The following is a 17,976-nucleotide window of genomic DNA, read 5'->3' on the forward strand; positions in this document are numbered from 1 at the left end:
CTGATCCAAATGTGAATCCTTCTGAAGATATAAAAATAAAAGTCTCTTTCAGTAGAATATGAGAATGTTCATTATGTATTTGTGCCGTGGCACTGTGTACTTGTTACATTGCATTTTGTGTCATCATGAAGTGAAATGAATAGGAATGTCCGGTGGGATCTGTTATATAAGAACATTTAAAAGTAGTTCAGTGTGATCTTGCAGGAGAACTGTTGTTTCTTGGAGCCTGACAATTTTTTAAAAGAGGCTTACTTAAGAGATGCTGCCCGGTGGTGCAGTGGGCAGCACTGCTGCCTCACAACGAGTAGGTTCCCTGTGCGAATCCTAGTTAGACAGGGTCTTTCTTTGTGAAATTTGCACATTGCAGATTCTCTTCCTCCCAAAAGCATGCTTGTTTGGCTAACTGGTGATTCTTTTAATTCTCTTAAGGCGTGAGTGTGCCTGGTGTTTGTCTCTACTGTGTGATTTACTGGCAACCAGCACAGGATAAACCCTGCTTCTTGCTAAATGACTTCTTGGGTTAGCAGTCGCCTCTCGTGACCCCAAACAGGATAAACATTCTAGATCAGCAGTCGTCTCAACTGGTCAAGCCTCAGGACCAACGATCAACTCCTTAAGGAGAAATGCAACCCAAATTGTTGATAATTTTTGGTCATCATATAAAGTTGACAGAAAACAGAAAATAGCTTAGGGAGTTCAAAAGATGAACTAAAACAAAGATACAGGACTAAACAATCAGGATCAGTGGTTCTCAAACCTGGGGGTCAGGACCCCCTTTGGGGTCTCAAGACACTGAGAGGGGATCCACAGATACCTTCCAAAAAATAATATATTAAAATGATTTCAAATAGAATATTTTACCCATTTTAAGAAAAATGCATGGTCATTTTGTGATATTTACATTCTTATCAAAGTAATTAAAAAAACGTTAAACATTTAAGTCTGCACATGAATATTCTTGAATGTGCACAATTGTGTTCAAATATGCTTCAAACAAACTCGGGTATAGTCGGGGCTCCTTTATTTTGGAGGTTGTGAGCTGAAAAGGTTGAGAACTCCTGGTCTACATAGGGGATGGACGTAGACTTTAAAGGCTTTCACAGCAATTTATGAGCAACAACAAAACGCAAATGGGCAGCGTCCACCTTCATTTTACTTCCCATTTCCACACCAAAGACCGAAAGACTGCTACCAATGTCACATTTTTTTTTTATTAATGTAATCATTTCTTGATTATTCTCAGAACTAATTCAATTATTACTTGCAAAATAATTGTCGGACAAAAGTGAATCTACAAAACAAAAAAAAAGGAAAAATGCACCAAGTCTATGCATGTTCGAGGCTGTAACCACAGAACTTGTCTATAAACAGCCATTTCTAAAACTTTTTTGAGAATCAGCTTTATTAGCAAGGTATGCCCGTGCAACAAGACATTTGACCCCAGTGTGCTTTGCTGTAAAGGAATTAGATATTAAAAACAAAAAGTAAAAGAGAATTGAAGAATGTATTATTTATTTTAATTAAGATTTAAATATGTACAAGCTCTTTTAAGGATTATTTCTAGTATACACAAGTCTGTGTTAATTAATAATATGGTTGCAATATGTGCAAAGGGTGTAGGGATGCTGACTAGACATGTTCAGAGTAAACGTTCAAGGATGTGGACAGATTTACATGAGGCAGATAATTTAAAAAAGTTAATTAGTGCAAATGGGCATATGAGGTTAGGCATTTTACCACAGAGAGCCTTATAACAGCATTTGAGTCAAAGTGAATGGAATAATTACTTGTAGCATCTGAGTAAGGTGAACAGATTCAATTAGACAAGTAGGTTCAGCACATTTGTTTGTGCAAATATGCATTTGAGGTGAGACATTTTACCACAGAGCATCTTCTTATAGCGCTAGAGTTACAGTATTTATTTGCAGTGTTTGGGTATGGTAAATAGGTTCAATTAAATCATTAATTAGTATGGTAAGTAGATAAATTAGTGCAAATATATAAATGAAGTTAGGCATTTTACCACAGAGAGAGCCTTGTGACAGCATTTGAGTATGGCAAATACTTTAAAATAGTAATTAGTACAGTAAGTAGTGCATGTTTGTGTAAATATGCATAAGTGGTGGGCCATTTTACCACAGAGAGCCTTCTTACAGTAATAGATTAATTACTTGCAGCATTTGAGTATGGCTAATAGATTTAATTAAATTATTAATTAGTGAAAATCTGTGTACCAAGCAAGGTATTTTACCACAGTGACCTTTACAGAATTTGAGTCACAGGGAATAGAAGCAGCATCTGAGTATGGAAAATACATCAAAGTAGTAATTATGTAGTAAGTAGGTAGTGTAGCTTCTTTGAGCGACATACGTAGATAACAATGATGCATAACTAACGTTGCTATAGCAAAGCTAACAACCAGCAACAAAGCTTTGCATCTACATTATCTGCCAAGTTAAGTTAGCCCTAGCTACTTTACTAAAGCTCACATTGCTAAAGCCAACTATGCTATATGTTATGGAGCTACATAGCTAATGTTGCTAAAGCCAAGCTAACAAACCAACTTCAAAGCTACACATCTACATTATCTGCCTAGCTAAGTTAGCTGTAGCTACTTTAATAAAGCTCACGTTGCTAAAGCTAACTAAGCTATATATTATGGAGCTACGTAGCTAACATAGCTATAGCTAAGCTTACAACGCAGCTATGTAAACTTCATTGGTATATTTTCTATGTAGCTATTTTAGCTTTAGCTAGGTTACTAAAGCTCATATTGCTAAAGCTAACTAAGCTAACTAAGCAATAGAAAACAGAACTATGTAGCTATAGCTAAGCTCACAAAGCAGCTATGTAAGCTATGTAGGTATACTATCTGAAAATGTTCTGGAAGTGATTGGAACACCTGATTTCAATTATTAGGATAGGTGAGTGAATACTTTTGTCTATATAGTGTACATTTGTGCAAATATGCATATGAGTAAATAAAATAAATTTGCCCATATTAGTACGGTAAAGAGATGAGTTAGTGCAAATGTGCATATGAGGTGAGGCTTGTACCAAAGTGAGCTGTCTAACAGTATTTGCAATCCAGTAAAGCAGTAAACGATGATACATGATATTTTACATTTAGAGGGGCTAAGGTGCTTGTTAAATGAAAGTTCTATTTCCTGACACTCTGTGTCTGTTGAGTGGTTATTAGAGTAGCTATAAACAAAACAAATATGGAGATATTATTTCAGCTTTGGCCACATTTTCTCTCCTGAAGCTTTGTAATGCTGAATCTGGCTTCAATAAACAAACAGAAAGTGCTAGGCCACCCTTTAACACATCACATCATGTGGCCTTGAGTAAAGAGTACACCATAAGCTCCTCCTCAGTTGTTTCTGTGTTTAAACATGTTTCCACTAGAGGGCACCACAGTTCCATTTATGAGGGGAAGTGAAGTTATATAAAATTGAACATATCTGTCCAATAGATGTCAGTATATCATAGTAAATATCTGCTGAATAGAGTTGAGGCTGTTGGAGGACAAATAGTGCAGCAGATTACATTTCGCTGTATCTGGTGACATTTTAAACAGAATGCTGATTAGTGTCGTGCATTACCACTGGAAAATATTTGCTATTTTTACACAAGACTGGAGTGATAAGATTGTAAGATAAACCTGCAGAATCTTTTCTTCTTTCTTATCACAAAATACAAGACTAATCTCAGTAGATAGCAATAATTACATCAATGCAATGATGGTATCCACTCTGCTGATGAAGCTCCCCTGTGCTCATGAGATGATGAGGAAACAGATCTTGGGTGTCCTATTTTCTGAGGCAGCTCACAAGTGAGACAAAACACAAAGGGAATCTCGCAAAGAAGCTCTAAAAATAATAATGTGAATTTTTCAGTTCAAAATGAAAGCAAAATGAAAGATTGAATTCAGAGTCGGTGACACATAATCGAAGGCTGCCGAGATTTAGAGGCTCTGATGTATTTTGTTTTTTACATAATTTTACAGTAACAGTGAGGTTGAAAAAAAGCTGTCAGGAAGAGTTTGAAGCAGCAGATGGTGAGTTGAGACTGGTCACGGTTTGTTCCAGGCGCAGAACTCAGCCAAGGCTCTGAGGCTATCGTTTATCTTCAGCACATAATGGGACTTTCTGTGATTCAGCCTTCACCAGAAGATTTTGGGGAAAAACATCAAACTACTATTGCACCTTTCAACTATCTCAGCTGCATTAGGCTGAATATTTCCTGTTAAATATGTCCACTTCCTGCATCTTCTGCCTAGAGAGTGTCTCGCTGAAACATGCAAGGCCTTTCCTGTCTGGATGGAAACATGCTCTAAAACCTCTGTATACCTTTCAGCATTAATAGTGCCTTTCCAGGTGTGTAAGCTTCCCACAACATAGGCACTAATGCAGCCCATCAAATCTGAACAAAAAAGATTAGATTGAGATTTTAGTTTTCATTACATGTGGATGTGCTCAGGTTTATGCTATTGGTGAGCAAAGGTCAAAGAGAGGGGTCATAGTTCACTTCTGCAGTAGAGCTCACTAAAATGTGACCGAGTGGACATCAGCCTTTGGCCTTCTAAGCCTGCGTGTCTAATTGTGACTGCATAAAAAGAAGCGCTTAACAATCTGAGGGCTAAGAGACCTTTATTCCCTCTTGGCTGTACATGCCCTGTCTGCGTGGTTTAGATGGGAGACTTCCTTATTGCTAAAATAAAGTGGTGTGGTTGATTTTGTGCCAAATGATGGGCAGTGATAATTTTTTTTTTCTGCAGACACAATGACGAGCACATTAACCTGGATATCTCTATTATCACAGCAGTTATCAGATGCACTCTTTGACAGTACATTGCAGACTCTTTGGTCTAGTAAACTCTTAAAACAGCCCCGACTGTTTCATTTCTTTCACATTAATTGGGTCACTGCTGCAAACAAGCACTGTTAGATGATCACATTACCGCTATTTGTCCACTTTTAAAATACTTGGATCCATACTGATGAATTTCAGGGACACTTCCATTATCAGCAGCCTGGTTTCAGTCACAAAACCACTGACAAGGCAAACATTATCAGTGTAAAGTCTCCCTTTGTTGAAATCTTGCAGCAGATTGCCTTCTTGTTTGCAGATATGAAGCTGCAGAAACAGCTGTCCCTGATGCTGAGATACGGTGAACTCAATTAGGGTGATTTAAAGATGTAAGGTTTAACAGCATGCACAGCTGAACTCAGATGTCTTCATATTTGTCGTGACAAGATGCTGACAAAAAACCTGCTGCAACCAAACGCACACTCACACCTGCAATCTCAAGCATCCCATCCGCTCCAAACCGGAGCATGGCGGATCCCGACGCTCTGCTCATGTGCTCTTGCATGGCGTGGATGTGCATGTGTGTTTGTGAGAACACTCTCAGCTGAATGAGTCGGCAGAGGAGAAGGAGAGGAGGGGGATGGAGGGTGTAATCAAGCTGAAAAGATTAGGGGAAGACGAGCTGCTGAGGATCTATGAGAGCAGACACTGGTTATATAACCCTAACCCAGTTCACTCCGCTTCTAGAGGCAGACTGGGGAGGGTGGGTAAGGAGAATTTAATGAAACTGGGGTGAATCCTTGTTTTTAGCAATCAGTTATCTGCATGCACCAGTGGACCAAATGACAATGGGTGTCAAATTCTTATTCAAAGAGCTGTTTCTTAAAGTCAATTAAAAGGCAATGACATGGCTTTACAGTAAAAGCATTGACTTGTTACATGAACGTAAGCACATCCATGATTTGCTGTCATTGACTTTTTTGTCAGCCATTGGAGCTGTTCAGTTTGGTGAGCACTGAGACGTATTTCCAAAGGTGGTAGATGAGTGCAAATGTGCAACTGAAGTGTTTACTCCAGATTGCTGTTAGAGCACCATTGAATGAGATTTGATCAGAAACAGTTTCATTATTAGGGGTGCTTTGGTGCTCCATCTTCAGGCCTTGTGACTGGACTGTTTCTCTCGGTGCCTATGACAGGGGCGGTGCAAGGGTGCCATGAAAAAAGAAAGCTCCCCACAGATCAGGGGGTAAAGATCCAGCGGAATTTGATCAAGGGTCCTAATAGTATTGCCGCACCACTCTGCATACCAATGAGGGTCAACAATGGGTCCCTTGCTGTTCGTAACTCCTCCATTCACCCTCAGTAAATGGCAGTTTATTCAAGTGGCCGGGCTGTTGCATAACCTCTTTTCACAAGTCTATATGTGAGCCCTGGGAGAAGGAAACATATACAGTTGTGTGTAGGAAGTTCTGCGGAAATGGACGAGAAAGAGTTGGGAACAACAGTGTGACCACCAGAACTGATCTCAGTGAGAGTCACATTAATGCAGGGCAGATCAAATCAATCACCCTCTTCTGACAGACAGCCATTAACAAAGCAGATCAATGCTGTTTCAGTAATCCTCACCTCTTATTCTAACTGAGTGGTGAGTTAGTCCCATGCCACCTCACCTCAACTCTGTCTTTGACCTGTTGTGTTTAGCTTAGTGAATCTGGACTGAAAATAGTATGTCTGTGTGCCAATATGTAAGACTAGTCAGTCATTCAACTTGTGAGTTCAGAAAGCCAAAATAATATTTGGTGTTGTGTGTAAACTTTACTGAATGTAGGTTGCACTTGTTCCTGGAAGCAATTTCAGGTCAGTAATGAGCACAGGGCTGTATTTTTATATGGATTATGTTTGATGAGATGTCTGACATGCAATGGTTACAAAACAAAAAAAGAAGCCAAGTGAATATTGTATCAGGATGTCCCTGCAGTTCTACAGGCTTGGTAAACAACATGTGGTTCCACTTTATTCCAGCAGAGGCCCCAGTTTTTCAGAGAATCCCAGGGACAATGAATGAAACACACTTCCACCACAGCAGACTGCTTCAGACCGGTTTCTGTGCTCCACATTTAAGGTTGTGATACTCGGAAATTGAACTGATCTGTCAGCTGTTTCTTTGCAGTCATCTCACTGCAGCACGGATCTGCAAGTGAATGAGCTCTTATTGTTTTATATGCTGCAATTAAGCTTACATAAAAGGAACTCCCTTATGCATTTTTACAGAGTGCAAATACCTGCTTATGCTGCATTTGTCCCAGCAATGCTTTGACGTCTCTTTTTGTGGTTTTGTAATACTTTGATAACAGCCTGCCATGGTAGTTTGGTCATTACCTGTGCTCTGTCCAGTTCACCGCTTAAATATATGCTGCATGGAAGGATAATGATATGATCAGTAACAGGAGATGGCTGAGGAATGACCCTTAATCAAATTAAAGGCCTTATCTCAGAGCCATGTGTTGCATATCAGGTATTCAAAGAGCCTCCTTTAAATAAATAATGACAGGTTGACCTTTAGGAGCACATGACAGAATATCTACCGTGTAGCTCCCTTCAAAGTGACCAGAAGTCTTTTTTCCTGCTAGGAGAAAAGGTCTGATTTAGTAATTTGTGGGAGACACTGGCCACCTGTGGCAGAGAGGAAGCCCCTTCTCGGTGTACGTCAGGCTGCTTTTCTTGCACAGAATCGCTTTACCATGGCAGCGGCCATCGGCACACACGGCACTGCGGGGGTGGCCGGTCTATGTCAGCACTCATTATCGTCCAACGCCTTGGTGGATGTCTCTTCCAGGAGTCCTTTAGAAAGAAATAAAAGAGGGATGCTTTACACTTTAATGACTTTCCCACAGTGGCTCTCCAAAACAACAGCACCCCCTTAAATTGCTGCGGCCTGGCTGGAGGAGAGTCCCCACCGCTCAACAGAGGAAGGGAAAGACTGAGTCCACTGTCTGTCCACTCTCCAAGGCCAGCCAACAGGGGAGGGGAGGAGGAGATAATCAGGTCTTTATGTGGCATGGGGCCTACAGGGGACAGCCTCAGTATTGTCCCCAAAGCCCCCTACGTTATTCTTGCTTGATTGTTCCTCTGGAGCTCACACATGGTCACGTTGCGACACCCCCACAACCCAAACTAGGTTTTGTGCTCCTTCTCCTTCCCCCAACAAACTTTTACCAATCAGCCGAGCCCTTTAAACTAACAAATAAGGCAGTGTACTCTATCAGGTCTAATTTAATAAAGCTATTCCTACAGGTAATTGTACCGCTTTGGATCCAGAAATATTTTGAATATGATTAGTTGGAGCTGACTGTAGACATGAAAAAAGAGTGGGTGATAGCTAAAAGGAGACAGTAAAAACATGCAAACATGGTTTGAGCTATATATACATAAATGTTCTCTGAAGGAGATTCATTTATTGGCAACTCCACATTAGAAGGTAAGGACAAACCTGCTCTGAGCAACTTACTCCTGGATCTTCCTCCAGTTTACCTTGCTAAACTGTTAACCTTGCTAACTATCCCTTTAAGTTCTAACTTGCTAAAAAGTTAGAACTTAAAGAGATATTTATGTATTTTTAAAGTAATGATGTATAAGATACTTGGTGAAAGTGGTGGCATTAGTCTCCAGTGATTTCAGTGAGCATTGGCCCTTCAAACAGGACAAACACTTGGAGAAGGGAGGATATACAGCGTAGCAGACGGGTATCGTTTCTCCATGTAATTTAGCGAGTTTAAGGTAAAGGTATGCCAAAAACAATGTTGGCTTGATCTTATGCTATATCGCAAATTTTTTAAGCCTTTTATTTTTCACCCAGAAAGCCTCTGTGTTCGCCACTATTTTGCTAAGGCTTTTCATAAATTAAACATATTGTGCCAACTTCAGCTTTTCTAGTTATGAGCTATTAGCAGAATAAAGCAACAGTCATAAACTTACTTGGATAACAAATTTCCATTCACTTCTTCCGGTTGTGGTTGGTTTCTCCAATTTATCTTTAGAAAACTGAAGAAGGTCTGTAAAACACCAGCGTTCACCCGCTTCTCCAAGTGCGTCTTATTTGAAAGGACATCACACTCCGAAATCTCTGGAGGCTAATGGCACCACTATTGTCAAGTACCTTCTACAGTCCAGCTTCTTAATGACCAAAATATCCCTTTAAAAGTTGTTGATAAGTTGTTACCGTAACAGCAAAAACTTGTCTGCTACCGTAACAATTGCAATTTAATTGCTCTAGCTTTAAAAACTGCTGGAAAATTGTGAGGTGACTTAAGTGTACAACTACAAATATACAGTGTTGAATATAACATAAGAGAAGTAATTTTTCATTAATACGGACACTTCAATGTAAAAAGTTTATTTAATGTACCTTTAATGTATCTTTTTTGATGATAACATGGACATAACATAACATCATACATACTCCACTTTTTACTAGGTACAAATATGATGCACTGTCTCCCTCCAGCTGACGTCTAAACACCAGTGGCACCGGGACTTCTGCTATGCCACACATTTATGCTGTTCGACTACTGCGTCGAAACCTGACACGGGCACTGTAGAGCATGTGCCAAACAACTTGGCCAGTTTGAGTCTGATTGAGGAGTTTACATACAAGAGAGAAATAGATCCCTAACATTAAGATCTAGCAATATTTGTCTGATTTCAAGTAATTTAACTTCCATTTTAGTCAGACAAACATGTTTACATGCATTTTAAAAGTCCAGAGATAGGTGGACCAACAGTAAAGTGACTTTCTCTAACTTCTTATTAACTGTCCTTCCTTAAACTGATTGATATCTACACTCCTACAGAAAGCAAATTAAAAAGCATACTGACAAAGTTTCTCCAAACTTAACAAAGACTGTACATACTTGAGCTCAAGGAGATGAATTTTAATTTCAAATCCAGTTATGTAACCACTGAGTTGTGTAAAGTACAGCACAGACATATTTTCTTTCTCCAGCTTTAATCTTCTAAGAAATGACCAAGCAGAAAGTCATAATGAGGCATTTTTTATTATCAAAATAAGTAGAGTCCTTGGCCAGTTCTTTCTTTAATCCTAATTAAACTGTGTACATGTTTTCTTAAAATTATGCAAAGCTGTATCAAATTCCTAATGCCTGGAACACTTCATATCAGCATCAGATACGAATGAGGACTGCTCAGGTAGTGACTAAGTTTAAAAAATCCACACTATGTCATACACATGTAAATGTTTCATAAGCTAATTTTAACTGTGACTTCAGTGACTAGTTCTCTCTTTCAGCTTCATTTTCTCACTGTGAAATGTCAGCGAACAGAGCCCTGTTAAAGTGGATTACAGCCAGCGATGACATGTGTGGTTAAAAAATAATCTCTGCTGTGGCTGTAAATCCTCCCTGAGCCTGCTGTATGTGTCTCTTTGTATTAAAATCAATTATGATAGCATGTTATAATACATGTTTGAACTTACTTGCAAACACTGTAATGTTACAACAATCAGTTTGTACAGAAATGTGAAAAAAAAATGTCCTTTCAAATACAAGTGTTTTTATTACAGCAGCTACAGTAAGTGGGTCATTAAATTTTGTACTTTAAAGTGTTATCTAAAAACTTGTGGGATGGCCAGGTGACCTGTTCAGGACAGTGACACATTTAACAGCTCAGTGCTTGCTGGGAGTTACCTAAGCATGGCTGTTTCTCCTGAATAAGAAAATCGCTATGAGGCTGAGTGACAGTAAAATGAATGAATACATCATAGACATGATTTACGCAGTTTATAAATGTGCTTATAACGATTTCTTTTTTAACCTAGAATGTGTGTCTTTTTATGCATGAGTGAAGAAATATAATGACTTATAGAGGAAAAGTAAGTCAAGTGATACTTTCCACAAGGGCCAATCTGAAGTTTTCACTTACACAGTTGCAAGAAAAAGTATGTGAACCCTTTGGGATTTCTTGGATTTCTGCATAAATTGGTCATAAAATGTATTCTGATCTTCATCTAAGTCACAATAATAGACAAACACAGTCTGCTTAAACTAATACCTCACAAAAAATGAACTGTTTTAATGTTTTTATTGAACAAAACATGTAAACATTCACAGTACAGGGTGGAAAAAGTATGTGAACCCCTAGGCTAATGACTACTCCAAGAGCTAATTGGAGCCAGGAGTCAGCCAATCTGGAGTCCAATTAATGTGATGCGATTGGATGTGTTGGTTAAAGCTGCCCTGCCCTATAAAAAACACACACCAGTTTTGAGTTTGCTGTTCTCAAGAAGCTGTGTCTGATGTGAACCATGCCTCGCACAAAAGAGCTCTCAGAAGACCTACAATGAAGAAGTGTTGGCTTGCATGAAGCTGGAAAGGGTTACAAAAGTATCTCTAAAAGCCTTGATGTTCATGTGTCCACGGTAAGACAGACTGTCTACAAATGGAGAAAGTTCAGCACTGTTGCTACCCTTCTTTGGCATGGTCGTCCTGTAAAGATGACTGCAAGAGGACAGTGCAGAATGCTCAATGAGGTGGTCTACAGCACTACGGGCAAAATATTCTGTGGACAGATGAAACTAAAATTGAGTTGTTTGGAAGGAACATACAATGCTATGTGTGGAGAAAAAAAAAGGCACAGCACACCAACATCAAAACATCATCCCAACTGTGAAATATATAATGGAGGGGCCATCATGGTTTAGGGCTGCTTTGATGCCTCAGGGCCTGGCCTTTTTATAGTCCTTGCTTTGTGCACTGGGGCACAGTCATGTTGAGATATAAAAGAGCATTCCCCAAACTGCTGCCACAAAGTTGGAGATATAGCATTGTCCAAAATGTCCTGGTGTCCAGAAGCATTAAGATTGCCATTCACTAGAGATAAGGGGCCTGCCCAAACCATGAAAATCAGCCCTATACCATTATCCCTCTCCCATCAAAATTCACACTTGGCACATTGCAGACAGGTAAGGCTCTCGCACATCTGACTGCCAAACAGAGAAGTGTGATTCGTCAGTCCAATAAACATTGTTTCCAAAGAACATGGTTTCCACTGATCCATAGTCAAGCACTGGTGGAGTGCTTTACACCACTCCATCCGACGCTTGGCATTGGACTTGGTGATGTGAGGCTTGCATGCTGCTGCTCAGCCATGGAAACCCATTAATGCTTACATTTATGCCTGTGGAAGTTCAGAGCTCTTCAACTATGGAATCAGTAGAACATTGACAACCATGCGCCTTAGCAGTCATTAACCCTGCTCGGTGATTTTACTTGGTTTTCCACTTCATGGCTGAGTTGCTGTTATTCCTAAACACTTCAATTTTTTAATAATATCCCTTACAGTTGACTGTAACAACAAAAGTTTGGTAATAAGCATACTTGCACACTGAAACATGCTATAATAGAAAACTTTTAGTGTCATTTTTATAGATAAATCAAATGGATTAACTTTGCACATTTGCAATTTCTGAATGTAATAAATATTTAGGCTACATTTAATGTTAAGTCTTTATCCAGACCAAATATCGGCAAAGCTAAGACTATTCTTATAAGCTTAAGCTGCTCATTAGCGAATTCTAGCATGCTAAAACTAAAAGCCAAGACAGCTCACAAATGAAAAAAATACATCTTCTAAATCCTCTTTGGTAGGACATTTGCATCGCACCTTTAGCTTAAAGCAGCACAGTGTTACGGTACAGTCCCTAGGAGTAGTTAGCTTTGTGCTTTTCTGCTTAAATACCTTTTTCTTAGTTGAAATGTGCTAATGTGCTTGCTAATGTGATAGCATGCTAACAGTACAACATCTGCTCCATCATCAGTGGGCATGCATTCAGGGTCCAAAGTTTTCAAGGTTCCACACTCAATTTTTGGACATTTTTGGGTACGCCAACAGCATACTGCATTTGAGTAAACTTCTCAGTGCAGTGTCTGCGCACTTATGCACATTTAGGGGTGCAGATAGCTTGGTGGCAAGCCATGTGCACGGTTGGCTCAGGTTCAAGGCCTGTGGCTCCTTTCCAGCATGTCTCTCCCCTACTCTCACCCCTATTTCTGACTCTATCCACTGTCCTCCTCTGTCAGTAAAGGCACAAAAAGCCCCAACAATTCATCTTTAAAAATACTTAGTATTTAGCACAGTACAGAGTAATAAAAGTGTGATTAAAACGGTTTCCTTTTACTGCCAAAACTTAAATCCTGAAAAGATAAACCAAATCTTGGATTGTAATTGGATTTTTTCTTTACAGTCCCAGTTCTGTAGTTCTCACCATTGGGAGATGTCAGGAACACCATGAAAAATTAGCTGGAGTTGGGAAGTTCATCCAGACAACATACTTTGTGATCAAAGTCCAGACCAATTGTAATACTATTCACGCTCAAAATGGTTTTCAGTAAGTTTTTCTCTAAGTGGTCGGTTCCCACCTGAAGCTGAATAAAACTCCACTCCTCCTGATCTGATTACATGTATTCCCTCATTGGTGTCCAACAAAAGACACACCAATAGAAAGAAGATAAAGAAACACATTGTTGCCATTGTCATTACTCCAGAGCATTCAGGGTCAGATATAGTTCATTGCTTTTTTGCTTTTTTTGAACATTCGATCAACTTTTAAATAAGACATATTGTGATGCATGGTAATCTGAGTGAACGGACTGCACCTCATTGGTTGTACAGATAGTGAGATTGTAAAAAATTACAGCTTTACAACGGCTCTTAAAAGCTGCCAGGGTCACTGGATCACAGTGGAAAGTCAGGCAACCCGAGGAAGCAGCTGTTTCCTTGAATTTCCCTGACTCATGGCATTGACTCAGCCGAGTCATGAAGAACGAGTCACCTCACTGCATCATGCTCAAAAACTGCTTACTGACAAGTCTGAGGTTTTTTCCCTTTGCGTGTTTGACAGCGTCATAGCTTTACAAGTGTAACAGGGTCAAAAATGCACCTCTTTACTTCCATGTTGTTGGTTACAATTACACAAAATTACCTGGCATTTGTCTGTTTTTTATCAGCCTGAAAGAAACTTCTTACTCCATGATACGTTGTTTTACAGTTTGCAGCCCCTCTTTCCATTGTTTTCTTCTTCGGTGGTCATTTCTATATACTCTTTTTGCCCTCTCCCCTTACTTTTTTCCCTTTATTTAGTGATGCAGAACAACATAAACAATACAAGACAAGTGAGAAACAAGACGCAAAAGTACCAAGCGTGTATTATTTACCCGAGAGGTAAATAATAAAATATTGTAGCATTTAGAATAAAGGGGTTTTGAGGGGCAGTGTCGGTATGTATGTGTCCAAGTGTGTAGGTGTGTGTGTGGGTGTGTGTGTGTATGTGTGGGTTAGTAGTTGTGCATATGTGTGCCAGAGTGAATGGGAGTGTGTATGGAATGAATGCATGTGTTTTGGTCTGTAGGGGGAGCAGCAAAAGGGTTAATGATTTAGTGATATCTAAGGATATATATATATATATATATATATGTATGTATAAAGGGTCAGAGGAGGGTAGAGAAAAAAATAAATGAGTTGAAAAAAGGAACAAGGAGGATGACGGAGGTTGATAATTGTTCCATTGTTAGTGATTTTTCCAGATGGTTATGATGATTTTTTCCCCTTGCTTTCCAGTTCATGAGGATGGTTTTCTTGGCGATGGTTAGGGCTACCAATGCAGACATTTCCACCGAGTACACAAGTTTAGAAAACTACAGGGTTGATTTCCTGCAATTTCAAGTTGTAATAAATGTTAGCTGATTAAAAACATTCCATGGACCAGAAGGCAAGTGATCTGATAAAGATATGCAATGTAATTGCATGCTGCTAAGCAGTGTTAATTTTGACAGCTATTTCTAATTTTAGTCTCATTCTTAGTCTTTACAACAAATGCTTTTTAGTTTTAGTCACATTTTAGTCGTTGCTACCCTTTATAGTTTTAGTGTAGATTTAGTCAACAAAAAAATAAAATAAAATAAAATAAAAAATCTGAATCAGTCACCAAATCCTGCCAAACCTGAGGTCCCTGCTTTCCACAGCTGAAAGGCAGAAGAAATATCATGGATTTTGAATGTCTGACAGAACTAAATAACATTTTAGTCTAGTTTTAGTCATCTTGACGATATCTATACACACCTTTTTTCTTTTTTTGTCATCAAAGATCTATTTGTTGTTAGTCTTAGTCTAGTCTTTGTCATGGAAAAAAAAGGCTGTTGAAGAACAGTTTTAGTCATAGTTTTAGTCGACATAATTAACACTGCTGCAAAGTGAGTGGAAGAACATTTAGAAGAAATATAGTCTAAAAGCAACTTGAAAATACTGTATTGTGTGCATTCACATTTCAGCATGGCACATGGTGCCTAAGGGCAGACAGGATGAGTTGTCATTGGAGCTGAATGAAATATTTTTTTACAACAAAGATGCAGAAGAACAGCTCTTTCAAGCTAATACACTCAGTGTGCACATTAAGTTAAGCATAAATTTGCATCTTTCTACCTTAGCTATCTTGTTTGTCTTCCTAAGAGCAGACACAGAGCATTATTTTATGTCTACAGATGTAAGTACAACTATTGCTCGAAGGGTTAGGCATAGTTTTGTTTTCTTGTGTCCTCAAACCGCAGGAATTTATCTAGCAAGCTAAATACTTCACTGCTGCCTTTAGGGTTGTTAGCAGCAACTCTGCTAACATGAAGAGTACACAGGAGCTGAGTTTGGGTTGATTGATGAATTCTAGATAGGGGAGCAGGAAGTTATTTCTGCATAAAGAAGCTTTATCAAAGCACCACATTTTTGCACTGTTTGCAGCTGTGCCAACTGGCCCAGGTATCGGAGCATATGCCGGTCCAGCACTTCATCCTGCGATGCTCAGCAGCCTGTTGCACCAGCTGTACGTAAGCTCTGTCTTAAGTTATGGTAAAAGTCCACACTATACTCTACGCTGAAACTAGTCAAGTTATAACTTAGGTTGTGATGTTGTTTGGTCGCAACATGGAGACATAAGGTTGATCTTAACTGGTAGTGCTTTAGGTCCAAACTACCCAAATAATGTTGCAGATATTAAATTTGTACTTCTTTGAACCAATCAATGAGAAGCATTTTTAATTTAAACTGCCTCTCATGTCGAATTGTATCTAAACAGACTGACAGCTAAAAATGACTTATGCTAACTGCCATTAATCATCAAAAAGCCCAGCACATGGATGAAAAATATGACAAAGAATGTTGCTTAGGTGGTTATTAAGCCCTACAGCCTAGAGCTAGAGCCAGTATAATGAAGCAACACTGACAAGTGGTGAAATCGTTAATAACACAAGATAATTTAATGGTGGTCGGCAGATATGGTCTCCCCTCTTAGAGAACAACACTGTCATTGATCAGGGAGACACACTGCCAACACCAAATTGCCAGTAATATCTTCTGTTCCTCATTATCTCGTCTCTCAGAACTTCACTATGAAAGCCATATTTTACAGAGGACTTTACACCGAGTAGGAGGTAGGTGTAGGATTTATGTAATAATCTGAAACTAGCTTTGCTGGTGCAACACCTGGACTGATAGCAGAGCGATAACTCTGTCTTAAATTGGAACTGAAGTTCAAACTAAGCTAGTTTGAACTTAGGATGCACGTGGTCGCCCCCAGCTTCTGGACCAGCCCATCGGGTCCTGGGCACCCAGTATCCAGCGTGCTTGATCAGGCCCAGAAAAGTGCGCCAGATTCCCGTAAAAGCGCAGCTGCCATTCACGTATCAGGCAGCTGACTCTTCCCATCCCTGCTTTCCTGAGCATGTCAGCATTAGACATACAGTTTTGCCAATGATATCCAAAAATGTGCAGACAATGAGTTGTGACAAAGGAGTCCAACCAGCACCTCTGTCCATCATTTAGTCACAAGAGTATAATAAGACCGGGAGGACCAAGGACCAAAAGACTCTGACTTTCATCTGCATGCCCCATGTTTGAGTCAAAGTCTGCAATTGAGCTCAGCCTTGCCGTCCATCAATGGGTTATGCTGCCAAGGATGTTGAAATGCTCTACAACCTCCACGCTCTCACCATTCACAGACACACATTGAAAGGTAGCAGATGGTAGCTTTATCTATTTGGCCAAAATCTAGAAAAATACAGCAACTTTTCACAAAAACATACTCACCTTAGCAAAAGCAGCAGCAGTCATTAAACGCCACTTTTCACCACAAGTTGTTGACCCATAACCTGACACGCCAGATGGATGTGTTTCACACATCCATCTGGTAAACCTTCAATACTAAGCATTTGAGAAAGGGCAAAGGATTTGAAAAAACTTGGAGTGCATGAACGTTCTGTCTATCACAGCTTTAAGGTCCAATCAGAGCAACAAAACACATGACATAACCGCTATCGAGGTGCGCGTGCACAGCCACCAAGGAATAACACGAACCATGGCAACTGTAGACACGTCAGTACACAGCTTTTGGCATTTTTGAAAAGAAAACAACTCACTGCTGTTCTTTGTTCTTCTTTTAACGAAGAAATGTCATCTAGTTCTAATAAAACTAGCACTTTAGCAGCATCCACGCTAAGCTCTTTTGTCACAATTGCACCGGCCTCTTGTTGCTTGCTTGCTTGCGTCCTGACTCTGCCACGCTTTAGAGTACTGCCCCTAATCACTGATTGGTCCAGTCACTTTCTAACCAGGCCCAAAAGGTTCAGACGGGAGCTTTGCAAGAAGGTTAGATGGAACAAGCATCAGCGTGAAATGCCCACACAATATCTTGAAATGCTGTTGTCACCACATTCAAATTAACAGAATCACTGTATAAGAAAGCCTTAAAAATATCAGACAGAAAACCATTCTCATTGCCATTACACACCACCTTTGGACAGACTGTGCTACCAGTTAGGAGCAGAAACATCTGGAACAATATACTACCTGCAATTTTGATAACTCCAGCTCAGTGTTTGTGTGTTGATTTGGCTGACATTTTCTGACATGAACATGGACGTTCACTTTTATTCCCATCTGCTTTATCTCTCTCCTCCATCTTATCTATACATTTCCTTCAACCTAGCAGCACTATTCCCATGACTAAAGCCACTTTACCACAAGAATTATCTGCACATGACTGATCATGACATGACCAAGAGTTAATATGTTTCATTCAAAGGCAGCAACTACTTTCCTCTTCTCAAC

Source organism: Cheilinus undulatus, linkage group 13 (assembly GCF_018320785.1).
Source record: "Cheilinus undulatus linkage group 13, ASM1832078v1, whole genome shotgun sequence".
Taxonomy (NCBI): domain Eukaryota; kingdom Metazoa; phylum Chordata; class Actinopteri; order Labriformes; family Labridae; genus Cheilinus; species Cheilinus undulatus.